The sequence below is a fragment of the Muntiacus reevesi genome, chromosome 3, assembly GCF_963930625.1.
Source record: "Muntiacus reevesi chromosome 3, mMunRee1.1, whole genome shotgun sequence".
Taxonomy (NCBI): Eukaryota; Metazoa; Chordata; class Mammalia; order Artiodactyla; family Cervidae; genus Muntiacus; species Muntiacus reevesi.
Window position 1 is genome coordinate 256253201 of NC_089251.1, and position 11574 is coordinate 256264774.

Sequence of the window (11574 nt, forward strand, 5' to 3'; positions counted from 1 at the left end):
CATCATAGGAGGTTCTTGGGGTCTCATAAGAGGGGTTGAATGGTTGGAGGATTTAAGGGGGACACCTGGGGATTCAAACCAATAATTCAAATGATATAAAACTATTTCAGTATTTTAAATAGCTACATTTTACATTTGATATATTTTACAAAGAATATGAAAATATGTCTTTTCTTTCTCACCTTAGTTTTGGTATTGCACATTTTTATTTCTACCTTGGCTAGCTGTACCTAACTCATCATGTTTCTCAGGTTTGAAGAATGTTCACATTCTTGTCTATTTAATTTAAAAAACCATTTTGAAATACTTTCATACTTTTGAAAAGTTTCAAAAATAGAACTCAACATTCCCATATATCTTTTCAGGCACTCCAAATGTTAGCATTTTATATACTGCCATATGATTATAAAACCTGACAATTAACATTAATATAATAGTAATTAATATCTTATCTAAGGGCCTCTGAAAAGTTTCATCAACTAGATAATAGTATTATTATGGTCTTGACAATTTTTAAGCATTGGCGAGTTATTTTATAGATTGTCACTGAAGTTGGGTTGTCCTGATCTTCCTCGTCATTATAATCGGTGATGCATTTTTGGCAAGAGTATCACAGAAACATTTTTGTGTTCTTAGTGCATCACATCAGGAGGCAAATGATGACAATTTGTCCAATTATGCCTGAACTCAAATTTTATCGCCTAATTAAGGTGGTGTCTGCCAGCTTTCTCCTTCACAAAGTAACTATTTTGTTTCCATTTTTGAAAAAATATTTTGAGACTAGGTAAATAACTTCTTTTTCATACATTTTTGCCCACAATTTTAGTATCAGTTGATAATTCTTGACTGAAAAAAATTTTACTGTGGTATTTTACAAATGGTGATTTTCTGTTTTCTTTGTACTTATAGTAACTGGAATTCTACTTTAAAGAAGGGCTTTCTCTTCTATTCTGTTTTTTCATTACTTATTTATATATGTCTGTACTTGTGGATTCTTATTTTATTCTGTTGATTATAATCCATTTAGGTTATAATCATATTTAGATTGTTAAAATTTGCCCATTGCCCATTACCCATGCGGAGTTGGTTCCTAGATCTTGACATGTTGTCCTTTCTGCTTTTGCATGTGTGTGCGCATGCATATAGTTCCTTACTTTCTGGAACTTCAAGGTATTCTAGGTCAGTGCTTTCACTAACCCAGCCCTGGAATCAGCTGTTTCTCCAGAGTCCAGGTTCTTTTTTCTGAAGAATAGCATTTATTTGTGTTGGCCAAAAAGTTCACTCAGGTTTTTCATTTTCATCTTAGAGAAAAACCCAAATGAAATTTTTAGTCAACTTGATAAAAACCAAGATCTGGGCACTAGGTTTGTGTATTGGTACTGAAATATCATTGCTTTTAGACCTTCTAAATGGACAGAGTTAGGGAATATATGAATGTATACATACACACCTAAGTTTGTTTATCTGTCTATCTCTATCTTTTTATCTATCTGCCTATCTCTGGTTGTTGTTCAGTTGCTAAGTCATATGCAACTCTTGGCAACCCCATGGACTGCAGCATGCCAGGCTTCCTGCTGGAGTATGTGCAAACTCATCTCCATTGAGTCAATGATGCCATCCAACCATCTCATCCTCTGTTGCCCCCTTCTACCTTAAAAATCATAAATTTCTATTGATACCTTCAGATCTGGTATAATACCATTTGATCATTCTAGCCGTCCCTCTTTCCTTATTTGTAGCTCTGTTCTCTACTCAGGAAGGAACATGGCCTTCCTTATTCATAATATATTTATGGATTTGCTCAATACTGAAATACTTAAAAGTAGTTTCTGAATTGTTAATCCATACCCCTGTGTAAACAAGGCAACTTATTTGAGAGTGCTATTGGACTATTGTTTTCAGAGTTTATGGTCACTGTTTTTCCAAAGTTACATGTTAGTTTTTTCTGTTCTGCTTTCATATGGTTATGCTATTCATTGGTAATACAGTTAAGATCATCTGTTTCTTTCTGCATTCACTTTTAATTATTTATTAGTACTTGTTGATTTTAATTATTTATTAATTGGGAAATGTAAACATTTGAAGTGATTCTAAAAGTCAAACTGTAAAATAGATAAACTTAGGAAAGTATAATTTTTCTTACACATTCTGTTTCTATTTTTAAATGCATTTTACCCCAATTCCATTTACTCCTTGTGTGCAGCCTACCTCGTTAGATTCTGGTTTAACTTCCTGTGTTTTATTTTGCACAGTTGGGTAGATATATATGTGTGTTTCTATTTCCTCATCTTACAAGAAAGTAGCATACGATATAGTCTTTTGTACCTGTGCCATTTTTCACTTAACAACATATCTGGGAAATCATTTGTATCAACACATGGAGACTCTTCCCAATTTTCATAGCTGCATAAGACTCCTTTGAGTCAATGTTCCACAGTTTATTATAGTTATGTTCTATGTATGGACATATGGGATGTTTTCAATATTTTGCAACTGAAAATGGAGCTGAGTAGAATAACTTTCTGTACTTGCATTTATGTTTCTCAGTCTTTTAAAAGAAAAAAGTATCTGGCTTCTAGTATTTACTTACATTTGTATAATGTTACAAAATATGTACTCTATATATAATAGTAGACAAACTCTTTCAATTCTTGTAGCACTAACCCAACTTCAAAATCATAACAAATTTATACATTAAATATCAATCAATCCATAAAAGCAAATAATATTCAAATTAGCAAAACTATTTAATATGATAGAGGGTGATGTTTATCTGAAGTTGAATCATATTTTATAAGAATTTTGGTAACGATGGCAATAGTGTCATCTATAGTTGACGACTCACTTCTATTATTTATTTTCTATGTACTGAGAAACTTCATTTATAAAATAACTTTGTGATTCCATTTGTCTTCACTTGGCATCAATTTAATATCATGTTCACTTGTGTTCCTATAGTTTTGGTGTGTAACAAATAAAGCTATAAATTTTCTGCCTGATTTTCACATCAAAATCCTGTCATTTTATCAAATATTTTATCCTCTAATTGTATAAAATTCTTTCAATTGTGAATTATCACTACAAAAATAAAAATTTGACTTTGTAACTAGTAAAATAATTTAATTCAATGCAGAGTTAAAAGCGGGATAATTTCATTCTCACATGAAGACTTGCCAACTTTATGGCAGCCAGACATAAACTCATTAAATGTTAAGTATTGCTATTTCTGCTTCTAGAATGTTGGTGAAAACTTTCCCACTACAAATACCTAGAAATGCTTGAGAAAATAGAGCAAAATATTTTAAAAATATGCTTGGATGGACTTAAAAGAGTGTAAGGAGGAAATCCTCAGGTGCCAGAGGAAATAGGAGTAAGAGTATTGGAGAGAAAGGTAGAGACATGGACAGTGAGAGCCTGGAGGAGGTCTTGGGCGAGGTAGCGACTAGAGGCTTGGGTGTGAAAACCTACAAATGAATGTGAGGGTAGGCTTTGGGCTCTGGAGCTAGAGAGTTGGAGGTGGGACCCATGCATAATGCCCTGACTGTTGTCAAGTTGTATTGCAACAGAAAGGACTAAAAACATCCATCCATTAGGATGGAGGCTGAAGGAAATAAAAATGAAGATTTCCTCTTCTTGATTTGGTTGGGAGAGAAAGTTCCTATGAGAAATTTAAACCTGGGACTAGCCTTCAAATGGATTTGGAATTTAAATTATAGTACCCTGATTGTTTAGAAAATTCTAAACTGAGAAATTAACATAAAAATGTATCCCCAGCACAAAAGCAGATATTAATATCAATGGAAAGGACAGAAAGCCCAGAAATAAGCCCATACTCTGATGATCAGTTAATCTACGACAAAAGAGGCAAGAATGTACAATAGAGAAAAGAGAACCTCTTCAGTAAGTGGTGCTGGGGAAACTGGACAGCTCCATGTAAAAGAATGAAATTAGAACATTCTCTAACACACAACAATAAACTCAAAATGTATTAAAGACCTAAATGTAAGGCTGGACACTATAAAACTCTTAGAGGGAAACAGGTAGGACACTCTGACATGAATCACAGAAATATCTTTTGGGATCCATCTCCTAGAGTAATGGAAATAAAAATAAACAAATGGGACCTATTTAAACTCATAAGCTTTTGCACAGCAAAAGAAACACAAACAAATTGAAAAGATAACCTACAGAATGGGGGAAAATATTTGCAAGTGATGCAACTGACAAGCAATTAATTTCCAAAAATATGCAAATAGTTCCTACAACTTAATATCAAAAATATAAATGGCCCAAACAAAGAATGGGCAGAAGATATAAACAGACATTTCTCTAAAGAAGACATACAGATGGCCAAAAGGTACATGAAAAAAATGCTCAACATTGCTAATTATTAGAGAAATACAAATCAAAACTACCATGAGGTATCACCTCACACCAGTCACAATGGCCATCATTAAAAAACTTAAAAATTATAAATGCTGGAGAGTGTGAGGAAAAGGGAATCCTCTTACCCTATTGGTGGGGATGCAAACTGGTGCAGCCACTATGGAAAACAGTATGGAGTTTCCTTAAAAAGCTAGAAATAGAGTTAGTATATGATATTGCAATACCATTCCTGGGCAAGTATTTGAAGAAAACCATAATTCTAAAAGATACATGCATTGCAGTGTTCATTGTAAACAGCCAAGACCTGGAAGCAACCTAAATGTCTGTTGACAGAGGATTTGATAAAGAAGAGACAGTTTGAATATGTGCTGGAATATTACTCAGCCATTAAAAAGAATGAAATAATGCCATTTGCAGCAATATGGATGGAAATTGTCATACTGAGTGAAATAAGTCAGACAAAGACAAGTATCATATGATATCACTTTTAGATGGAATTTAAAAAAAAGGATACAAATGAACTTATTTACAAAATAGAAATTGACTCACAAAGAAAACAATCTATGATTACCAAAGGGGAAGGTGGGGGAGGGATATATTAAGAGTTTGGGATTAACATAAATACTACTATAAAATAGGTATCCAACAAGAACCTGCTGTATGGCGCAGGGAACTCTACTCAATGTTTTGTAATAATCTACAAGAGAAAAGAATCGGAAAAAGGATATGCACACACACACACACACATATGTATAACTGAACCATTATGCCACAAGCTGTAGCACCACAAAACTGAGAAAACAGAGAGAAGGCTTAAGTAATTCAAGGACCAAAAGCAGAACATAGCTACAGGGTTATCAGAGTGAAAAAGCCCTCAGGGAAGGGAACCGGAGTTGAAAGAGACACGTGTACCCCAGTGTTCCCTGCAGCACTGTCTGCAGCAGCTGGGACAGGAAGCAGCCTAGAAGTCCCTGGACTGACGGATGGATAAGGAAGGTGTGGTACATACATACAATGCACTGTTACTCAGCTATGAGAAAGAATGCATTTGAGTGAGTTCTAATGAGGTGGACGAAACTGGAGCCCATTATACAGAGTGAAGTGAGCCAGAAAGAGAAACACCAATACAGGATATTAATGCTTATATATGGAATTTAGAAAGACAGTAATGATGACCTCTACAAGCAAGACAGCATTTATTTTCCATTTATTTTTATTCGTTGGAGGCTAATTACTTTACAATATTGTAGTGGTTTTTGTCATACATTGACATGAATCAGCCATGGATTTACATGTGTTCCCCATCCCGATCCCCCATCCCGCCTTCCTCTCCATCCCATCCCTCTGGGTCTTCCCAGTGCACCAGCCCCTAGCACTTGTCTCATGCATCCAACCTGGGCTGGTGATCTGTTTCACCCTTGATAGTATACTTGTTTCAAAGCTGTTCTCTCTGAACATCCCACCCTCGCCTTCTCCCACAGAGCCTAAAAGTCTGTTCAGTACATCTGTGTCTCTTTTTCTGTTTTGCATATAGGGTTATCATTACCATCTTTTAAAATTCCATATATATGCGTTAGTATACAGTATTGGTCTTTATCTTTCTGGCTTACTTCACTCTGTATAATAGGCTCCAGTTTCATCCATCTCATTAGAACTGATTCAAATGAATTCTTTTTAATGGCTGAGTAATATTCCATAGCGTATATATAACACACCTTCCTTATCCATTCATCTACTGATGGGCATCTAGGTTGCTTCCATGTCCTGGCTATTATAAACAGTGCTGTGATGAACATTGGGGTGCATGTGTCTCTTTCAGATCTGGTTTCCTCAGTGTGTATGCCCAGAAGTGGTATTGCTGGGTCATATGGCAGTTCTATTTCCAGGTTTTTAAGAAATCTCCACACTGTTTTCCATAGTGGCTGTACTAGTTTGCATTCCCACCAACAGTGTAAGAGGGTTCCCTTTTCTCCACACCCTCTCCAGCATTTATTGCTTGTAGACTTTTGGATAGCAGCCATCCTGACTGGCATGTAATGGTACCTCATTGAGGTTTTGATTTGCATTTCTCTGATGATGAGTGATGTGGAGCATCTTTTCATGTGTTTGTTAGCCATCTGTATGTCTTCTTTGGAGAAATGTCTGCTTAGATCTTTGGCCCATTTTTTGATTGGGTCATTTATTTTTCTGGAATTGAGCTGCAGGAGTTGCTTGTATATTTTTGAGATTAATCCTTTGTCTGTTTCTTCATTTGCTATTATTTTCTCCCAATCTGAGGGCTGTCTTTTCACCTTGCTTATAGTTTCCTTTGTTGTGCAAAAGCTTTTAAGTTTCATTAGGTCCCATTTGTTTATTTTTGCTGTTATTTCCAATATTCTGGGAGGTGGGGCATAGAGGATCCTGCTGTGATTCATGTCAGAGAGTGTTTTGCCTATGTTCTCCTCTAGGAGTTTTATAGTTTCTGGTCTTGCATTTAGGTCTTTAATCCATTTTGAGTTTATTTTTGTGTATGGTGTTCTCGTTTCATTCTTTTACAAGTGGTTGACCAGTTGTCCCAGCACCACTTGTTAAAGAGGTTGTCTTTTTTCCATTGTATATCCTTGCCTCCTTTGTCGAAGAGAAGGTGTCCGTAGGTACGTGGATTTATCTCTTTGCCCGGCTTTTCTATCCTAAGTACGTTGAGCGCTCGCTGCCTCTCTCTACCACACGAGGGCGCTGTACGAAAAGACGGTCTCCTGCAAACCAGGACGGGTGCCTTCACGGGACACCAGTTCTGTTGGCAGCTTGATCTTGGACTTCAGAGCTCAGAGCCTCCAGAGAAGTAAATGCTTGTTTAAATCACTTAATTTATGGTAGTTTGTTTAGCAGTCCGAAGTGAATAAGACAGCCATTAACTGTCTGATTACTCTCAAAGAAGACTGCAGTGATTTGCAGTGATCCTTTTTAAATAAGCAAAATTTAAGAGTTGTACAAAAGTGTACCGATATTAAAATCTGCAGATGTCCAAATGTTATTGGCTACCTGGCTCTGAGAAATCCTAGATTGGCAAATATATTTGTATATATAGGCTCTGATGTGACTTTTTCTTAAAGAGCGATAAGAACAGGATCAGTTTTGGAACCCCTTTCCATAATTTTCTTATATTTTTCCTACTGAGCAGAGATTTCAGAAATAATGAAAATAGGCTATTATAAATTAAATTATTTTTACGTGGCACACCATGGATATACGAGAGCTTGTACCTGTTATTACTTTCAGTAATCACATATTTTCTTTTTAAATGCCTTTGCTATTATTATTTGTCCTAGAAGAGACATTTTCAATGAATTTGACATTTGACAATTTCAAATGAATTGCTTGATGATCTAATTAATACATACTAAAAATTAATGAAACTTTCAAATATGAAAAAATAGGAAAAATAGTTCAATAAAATCCTATACCTATTACTTTGATTACCAGAATTTTGCCATATTTAATTTGTTTTCCTCTCTTTTCCTTACTTCTTTATTGATTTAGTTTAAGGCAGACTCCAAATATAATATCAATTAAGACATATAAACTTTCGTATTCACTTGTTAAATAAAAGAGGTATTTTCTTATAGCTTCATTTTCAAAATCAACAATAATTTAAAAAATTAATTTCACCCAAAGTGCAGTTCATAGTTACAATTCTATAACTTTTAAAGGTCTCTTCACACATTTTAAAATCTGATGCTTGTTTACCCTCAGTCTTTTTTCGTATAAAGCAATCCCTTCATTAGCTTTTTCTGCCATGCCATTGACTGACTGATCACCTAGATTCTGAATTTGTCTCTTCACTTGTTTTTGATGTTACAATTGTTCCTCCTTTCTTACATGAACTCCCTCTAAGTGAAAGTTAGTTCTAGTGTTTAAGTAAGTTCACATTCAGCTGTTTTTGGCGAGACTATTTCTAGGTGATCTATGTGATGTTATCACACCACATCTGGAGGCATGATGTCAGGTAGCCCCGTACATGCTGTAAGACTGAGTTTTTCTAGAAGTGTCTGTAGTGACAGCCTGATGCCACCCATGGAAAAGCTCACCGTCAACTTGTTGCTTAAAGGTGTCAATCACTGATGAAAATTGTCTAAATCAGTGACTTCATTTGGGTTACAAAATGGTGATATTCTAATGTTATCATTATTTGACAGGTATTAGCTGGAATTCTTCTATAAAGACAAACTTTCTCTTCTGACTGAGTAGAACCATTCATGAATATTTCAATCCAGTATAGAAGAAAACATAATTTAATACTTTTTATTTATATGGATGTTTACGCCAATGTCTATATTTATCTTCTGATTCAATATTTAGACTCATGATGGAGTCCTGGAGACTTACTTTATCATGCACTCAGTTACACGTTAACATTAGAATTAGGAATATGTGTTAAAATGCTACCCAGTCTTGCCACATGGCATTTTCCTCTAATGCTGATTTTAGAATTGTTCTAATTTTTGCAAATCCATTGCTTTTCCCCTCTAAGATGCAAGGTAAAAAGCAGTTATTCTTAGCTGATTGCCATAATGCTTATACAAAGGGATAGGAAAATCAGATATATGTTAGATGAGCATCTGTCATCTTTCTGTTGCTTACCAGCTGTCTCCTTGGGAGGCACCTATCCAGCATCTTTAAAGCACTGCTGCTCCTAAGGCACCTCTGTTAACAGATGGTGACTTGAAGGGAATCTCATAGTTCATCATTAAATGTCGATGTCAAAAATTTCTGAACATGTTGGGAGGAAATTGTTTAATTTTTTCTATTCTTAGGTGCTATCTCAGTTTAAAAAAAAAGCATTGTAGGATAGTATTAAGGACATCTGAGGGAAAGAAGTGTGAAAAATATGTCAGACCTCTGTTCAGAGATCTGATTTTATGATCCCAGCAAGTGCCATTCTTCATCCCTTCCATGTCTACTGTCAAGTTTTGAAGAACCTTCCCCATTCCTTGGTGTCACCAATATCCTTAAAAACAGGTGAATGGCAGAAAATGCAGAACCTGAAATTATTCTTGGGGAAACAGACTAATCCAAATTGAGGAAATTCTACAAAGTAATTGGCCTATAATTTTTAAAATTGTTAAATTCATGAAGATCAAGGAAAGTCAAAAGAACTATTCCAAAGTAAGGGATGCTGAAGAGAAATGACAGCTAAGTGCAATGATTCAGGATTGAATCCTTTTGCATAACTGGACAGCTGATAAAATTCTAGTGAGGTTTCTTGATTAGGGATATAACAGAATTCTTTGTACTATTCTTGCACCTTATCAGTAAGTTTGAAAATATTACAAATAACAAGTAAAAACTTGAATAAAATAATAAAAATAGATTTAAAATAAAAAAAACACAGGTGAATGTATGTGTTTGAAATCATTCTAAGACTGCCTTGGATAAATGATATTTGAGATAGGATAATGTTTTACATGGGCATCCCTGGGGGCTCAGATGATAAAAAATCTGCCTAAAAATGGCAGGAGACTTGGGTTTGATCCCTGGGTTGGGAAGATTCCCTGGAAGAGAGAATGGCCACCCACTTCAGTATTCTTGCCTGGACAATTCCATGGACAAAGGAGCCTGGCAGGCTATATTCCATGTTGCAGAGTTAGACATGACTGAGCGACTCTCTCTCTCACACACACACACACACACACTGTCTTACAAAAACTTTTAAATGCTGGGCAGCTAATTGCCAAAAGTCCAATGAATGGCATTTAAGAAGATAAATGCTAGCAAATGTATAAAAGGCTTTAAAATGAAAGTTCATGGCTATTAGCAAAATTTCTTACTTTTGAGGCAATGTTCTGTTCTTACCAATTCAGGCTCAGCAACACCAGCCATTTGTGGATTTCTGAATACGTCAGGCATTTTCTTGTCTTGGCCTTTATTTCCTGAACTTGCAATGATTCTTTTTCCAAAACATAATTTTGTTCCAAATTCTACTTAGGTTAAGTGTTACCTCTTTAGAGAAACTTTCCCTGCATCTTGTCATGGTGTGTACCATTACCCTGCTTTAATATTCTTCCCAGCTCTTGAAATTCTTGTTATTAAATGCCTTTTCCATGAGAATGTGAGTTCCACAAAAATGTGCTGTATTCCAAGACCTGGAACCTAGCCAGGCTGAATTGTGTTTTGGTTCTGAGTTATAGAAAAAGCAGTCAAGAGAGCCTCAACTCTAAGGATATATCAGTTCAGTCAGTTCAATCGCTTAGTCGTGTCCGACTCTTTGCGACCCCATGAACTGCAGCATGCCAGGCCTCCCTGTCCATCACAAACTCCCAAAGTTTACTCAAACTCATGCCCATCGAGTCGGTGATGCCATCCAGCCATCTCATCCTCTGTCGTCTCCTTCTCCTCCTGTCCCCAATCCCTCCCAGCTTCAGGGTCTTTTCCAACGAGTTAACTCTTCGCATGAGGTGGCCAAAGTATTGGAGCTTCAGCATCAGTCCTTCCAGTGAACACCCAGGACTGATCTCCTTTAGGATGGACTGGTTGCATCTCCTTGCAGTCCAAGGGACTCTCAAGAGTCTTCTCCAATACCACAGTTCAAAAGCATCAATTTTTCAGCACTCAGCTTTCTTCACAGTCCAACTCTCACATCCATACATGACCACTGGAAAAACCATTGCCTTGACTAGGCAGACCTTTGTTGACAAAGTAATGTCTCTGCTTTTTAATATGCTATCTAGGTTGGTGATAATTTTCCTTCCAAGGAGTAAGCGTGTTTTAATTTCATGGTTGCAGTCACCATCTGCAGTGATTTTGGAGCCCAAAAAAATAAAGTCTGACACTGTTTCTACTGTTTCCCCATCTATTTCCCATGAGGTGATGGGACCAGATGCCATGATCTTAGTTTTCTGAATGTTGAGCTTTAAGCCAACTTTTTCACTCTCCTCTTTCACTTTCATCAAGAGGCTTTTTAGTTCCTCTTCACTCTCTGCCATAAGGGTGGTGTCATCTGCATATCTGAGGTTATTGATATTTCTCCTGGCTATCTTGATTCCAGCTTGTGCTTCTTCCAGCCCAGCATTTCTCATGATGTACTCTGCATATAAGTTAAGTAAGTAGGGTGACAATATACAGCCTTGACATACTCCTTTTCCTATTTGGAACCAATCTGTTGTTCCATGTCCAGTTCTAACTGTTGCTTCCTGACCTGCATACAGGTTT